We start from the raw sequence: 6,122 nt of genomic DNA on the forward strand, positions 1-6,122 counted from the left end.
AAATTGGTAAAGAAAAGCTAAAAATTGTTAGTTGCCGATTCACCCCCCTCTAGTCAACTATATCGATCCTTTTAGTAGGTGTGGTGGCTGTTTTGAGGAAGATATAAGGAGGCTTATGTGTGATAGAGCGTATCATATCATGGGGTTTGGATGCACCGGCGAAGTTTGCACCAACTCCCGAGGTGAGAAAGGGCAATGCACGGTACCGAAGAGGCTAGCAATGATGGAAGGGTGAGAATGCGTATAATCCATGGACTCAACATTAGTCATAAAGAACTCACATACTTATTGTAAAAAATCTACAAGTCATCAAAACCAAGCACTACGCGCATGCTCCTAGGGGGATAGATTGGTAGGAAAAGACCATCGCTCATCCCCGACCGCCACTCATAAGGAAGGCAATCAAAGAACACCTCATGCTTCAGATTTGTCACACAACAGTTACCATACGTGCATGCTACGGGACTTGCAAACCTCAACACAAGTATTTCTCAATTTCACAATTACTCAACTAGCACGACTCTAATATCACCATCTTTATATCTCAAAACAATTATCAAGTATCAAACTTCTCATAGTATTTAATGCACTCTATATAAAAGTTTTTATTATATCCATCTTGGATGCCCATCATATTGGGACTAGTTTCATAACCAAAGCAAACTACCATGCTGTTCTAAAGACTCTAAAAATAATATAAGTGAAGCACGAGAGTTCATCTATTTCTCCAAAATAAAACCACTGTCGTGCTCTAAAAAGATATAAGTGAAGCACTAGAGCAAATGACAAACTACCCCGAAAGATATAAGTGAAGATCAATGAGTAGTTGAATAATTATGCAACTATGTGAAGACTCTCTAATATTTAAGAATTTCATATCTTGGTATTTTATTCAAACATCAAGAAAAACAAAATAAAATAAAATGACACTCCAAGCAAAACACATATCATGTGGTGAATAAAAATATAGCTCCAAGTAAAGTTACCGATGAGCGAAGACGAAAGAGGGGATGCCATCTGGGGCATCCCCAAGCTTAGGCTCTTGGTTGTCCTTGAATATTACATTGGGCTGCCTTGGGCATCCCCAAGCTTAGGCTCTTGCCACTCCTTATTCCATAGTCTATCAAATCTTTACCCAAAACTTGAAAACTTCACAACACAAAACTCAACAGAAAATCTCATGAGCTCCGTTAGTATAAGAAAACAAACCACCACTTCAAGGTACTGTAATGAACTCATTATTTGTTTATATTGGTGTTAAACCTACTGTATTCCAACTTATCTATGGTTCATACCCCCCGATACTAGCCATAGATTCATCAAAATAAGCGAACAACACACACAAAACAGAATCTATCAAAAACAGAACAGTCTGTAGTAATCTGTAGGTTTTGAATACTTCTGTAACTCCAAAACTCCTGAGAAATTAGGACATCCTAAATCATTTGTATATTGATCTACTGCAGTTGGAATTAGTATTTTATCACTCTCTGGTAAAAAATGAAAATTATTCTCATGAGCGCATACTTTCTGTTTTTATCAGCAAGATCAAACAACAATCACAGATCCTAAAGGCTTTACTTGGCACAAATACTAATTAAAACATAAAAATACCATCATAACAGAGGCTAGATGAATTATTTATTACTAAACAGGAACAAAAAGTAAAGGACAAAAATAAAATTGGGTTGCCTCCCAACAAGTGCTATTGTTTAACACCCCTAACTAGGCATGATGATTTCAATGATGCTCACATAAAAGATAAGAATTGAAACATAGAGAGAGCATCATGAAGAATATGACTAGCACATTTAAGTCTAACTCACTTCCTATGCATAGGAATTTTGTGAGCAAACAACTTGTGGGAACAATAATCAACTAGCATAGGAAGGCAAAACAAGCATAACTTTAAAACTTTAAGCACATAAAGAGGAAACTTGATATTATTGCAATTCCTACAAGCATATATTCCTCCCTCATAATAATTTTCAGTAGCATCATGAATGAATTCAACAATATAGCTATCACATAAAGCATTATTTTCATGTTGCATAAGCATAGAAATTTTATTACTCTTCACATAAACAAATTTATTGTCATGGATAATAGTGGGAGCAAACTCAACAAAATAACTATCATGTTCATCATCCAAAGTTTTAGTGCCAAACATTTTAATACATTCTTCTTCTAACACTTTGGCACAATTATCGGAATCCTTATTTTCACGAAAGACATTAAAAAGATGAAGCATATGAGGCAACCTCAATTCCATTTTTTGTAGTTTTCTTTTATAGACTAAACTAGTGATAAAATAAGAAGCTAAAAGATGCTATTGCAAGATCTAAAGATATACCTTCAAGCGCTAACCTCCTCGGCAACGGCGCCAGAAAAGAGCTTGATGTCTACTACACGACCTTCTTCTTGTAGAAAATGTTGGGCCTCCATGTGCAGAGGTTTGTAGGACACTAGCAAATTTCCCTCAAGTGGATGACCTAAGGTTTATCAATCCGTGGGAGCCGTAGGATGAAGATGGTCTCTCTCAAACAACCCTGCAACCAAATAGAAAGAGTCTCTTGTGCCCCCAACACACCCAATACAATGGTAAATTGTATAGGTGCACTAGTTCGGCGAAGAGATGGTGATACAAGTGCAATATGGATGGTAGATAAAGGTTTTTGTAATCTGAAAATATAAAAACTGCAAGGTAACTAATGATAAAAGTGAGTGTAAAGGGTATTGCAATGCTAGGAAACAAGGCCTAGGGTGCATACTTTCACTAGTGCAAATTCTCTCAACAATAATAACATAATCGGATCATATAACTATCCCTCAACATGCAAGAAAGAGTCACTCCAAAGTCACTAATAGCGAAGAACAAACGAAGAGACTATTGTAGGGTACAAAATCACCTCAAAGTTATTCTTTCTGATCGATCTATTCAAGAGTCCGTAGTAAAATAACACGAAGCTATTCTTTCCGTTTGATCTATCCTAGAGTTCGTACTAGAATAACACCTTAAGTCACAAATCAACCAAAACCCTGATGTCACCTAGATACTCCAATGTTACCTCAAGTATCCGTGGGTATGATTATACGATATGCATCACACAATCTCAGATTCACCTATTCAACCAACACAAAGAACTTCAAAGAGTGCCCCAAAGTTTCTACCGGAGAGTCAAGACGAAAACGTGTGCCAACCCCTATGCATAAGTTCACGAGGTCACGGAACCCGCAAGTTGATCACCAAAACATACATCAAGTAGATCACGTGAATATCCCATTGTCACCACAGATAAACACATGCAAGACATACATCAAGTGTTCTCAAATCCTTAAAGACTCAATCCGATAAGATAACTTCAAAGGGAAAACTCAATCCATTACAAGAGAATAGAGGGGGAGAAACATCATAAGATCCAACTATAATAGCAAAGCTCGCGATACATCAAGATCGTGCCAAATCAAGAACATGAGAGAGAGAGAGAGATCAAACACATAGCTACTGGTATATACCCTCAGCCGCGAGGGTGAACTACTCCCTCCTCGTCATGGAGAGCACCGGGATGATGAAGATGGCCACCGGAGATGGATTCCCCCTCCGGCAGGGTGCCGGAACAGGTCTAGATTGGTTTTCGGTGGCTATGGAGCCTTGCGGTGGCGGAGATCCCAATCTAGGTTATTTTCTGGAGGATTCTGTATTTATAGGAATTTTTGGCATCGGGAACAAGTCAGGGGGGTCCCCGAGTCCTCCACGAGATAGGGCGGCGCGCCCGGGGGGTAGGGCGCGCCCCCCACCCTCGTGGATGGCCCGGGACTCTTCTGGCCCAACTCTTTTACTCAGGGGGCTTCTTTTGGTCCATAAAAAATCATCAAAAATTGGCACGTCCATTGGACTCCGTTTGGTATTCCTTTTCTGTAAAACTCAAAAACAAGGAAAAAACAGAAATTGGCACTGGGCTCTAGGTTAATAGGTTAGTCCCTAAAATCATATAAAATAGCATATAAATGCATATAATACATTTTAGATGGATAATATAATAGCATGGAACAATCAAAAATTATAGATACGTTGGAGACGTATCAGTGTGCACCTTATATTGTTGGTACATGGATTAGTCAAAATAAATACATTTGTCTTGTGCACTATGAGGATCGTGGGAAGAGATGTACTCCCTCCGCCCGGAAATACTTGTCATCAAAATGTCTAGATACATATCCTTTTATTCATTTTGATAACAAATATTTCCGGAGGGAGGGAGTATGTAACATCTCACAGGGAATAATATGGGGGTCCGGGACCTTGCTACGCAAAACGACTCTGTGCTGCTGAAGATACTTCACCGTCTACACTCAGATATCCCGTCCAGGTGGGCTGCCTGGGTTTAGGGCACCCTGGACGGGTGACTCCTCCTCAACTCGCGGGGCTCCGTGCTCGCCGGTGAGCACTGGCGTGTCTCCGCGGCCTCATGCCACTCTACCGCTCTCTATCCCAGGTTGTGGTGGGGGATGGGAGAATGACGGCCTTCTGGGAGGATAGATGGCTCCCCTGCGGGCCTCTCCGGCTTCCCTTCCCTTCCCTTGCCACCCACACTATCGCCCGAGGTGTCGTTTTTGTGGTGCGAGCCCGGGGCCTCGACGCGGTCCTAGTTCCGTGTCTCTCCTCTGTTGCCGCTGGTGAGCATCTTCCGGTTCTGCAGATGGTTGGCACGACAACTATGGTTGTCCCGGACGTCAGAACCCTGCCTCTGTGTGGGAAGAAGGGCGGAGAGCTTGCCTCTTCTGCTGTGTACAAGCTGTCGCGGTGAGGCGCTGGCAAACGTGGCCTTCCTCTGGGGTCCACAGCGTCGTCTCGGGTCAAGTTTTTCTCCTGGCTTCTCTCCATGGGCAGAATCCACACCCGCGATGCCTTGATGAAGAAGCATATCGTCGAGCTGTCCGACGCCGGATGCCCGGAGTGCGGGGCGGTGCTGGAGACGCCGGACCACCTCATCTTCGCCTACCGGTTCGCATGCACTTTCTGGGCAGTGCTCGGGATGGACACGGCTGGCTGTTCTACTCGGGATCTCCATCTCTTTGACGCCTCTGCCGCAGTCGGGCCTGCGTTCCCCCGCGCCTTCTCACTGCTCTGCTGCTGGCACCTGTGGAAAAGGCGAAACGCGGTGGTGTTTCAATGGGAGTCCCCTTCCCTTGCTACGACACTGAAAGCCTGTCGAGATGATGTCGTGCTCTCACGCGGGCGGTTCCGCTCCAGTGAACAAGATCACGTTGATGCCTGGCTGCGAGTGCTTCGCTTGTAATCTACCCCCTCCCCCTCCCCATGTATTGTTGTTGCCCTGACAGTGTTCGCGCGGCTCCGCCGCTGTTCATGATATATCAATAGATTCAGGTGGAGGAGTTCTCCCCCCCCCCTCTTGAAAATTCAAAAAAGAAACCCGGCCTTTGTATTTGATGCACACAAGCATATTTTATTATAATTGATGTAGGCCAATGAAACCAAATATCAACAAGCAAAGTACATAACATGGGCAACCACACTTGAACCATTACAAGATATGAAATTAACACCTACGACTAAATTGACTTCTTCTGCAACAATGCCTCCAAAAAGGAATAACGTCCTTGCGTCGTCGTCATTACATCTTGTTGGAGAAGATGGAACAAGAACTTTCATCCTGTGGTTGCCGAGACCAACCAATGAAGGTTGGGACAATGGCAAGGAGACAAGGTCTTCAACAGGGTAACGATGCAATTTTGTCATTGTTGAGCCCAATCAATAAAAGTGAGGACAAGGGTTTTCACCCCGGACATGCAATGCTGCTCCGATCATCATCTTCGCGTCAGATATTCCAATAATTGCACTAGTCAGTACTCCATGCCATGCCGAAAAGGCACTATCACATTGGTGAGAATTCTTCCCACCTTAGACCATCGTCACGGTCACGTTTGAATATTTTCACCCTTCGATGATTTGTTATGCCGTTAGTTTGAGCTCATCACGAACTAAAAAAACATAAGTGGACATTTAAAGGACATGGCAGGATGGTCAGCTCCATATCACTGTCCACGAACCAGTCCGGGATAAATAAAGTCCGTTCTTGGGACGATCTTGGAAATGCCCT

Source organism: Triticum dicoccoides, chromosome 5A, assembly GCF_002162155.2.
Source record: "Triticum dicoccoides isolate Atlit2015 ecotype Zavitan chromosome 5A, WEW_v2.0, whole genome shotgun sequence".
Lineage (NCBI taxonomy): Eukaryota > Viridiplantae > Streptophyta > Magnoliopsida > Poales > Poaceae > Triticum > Triticum dicoccoides.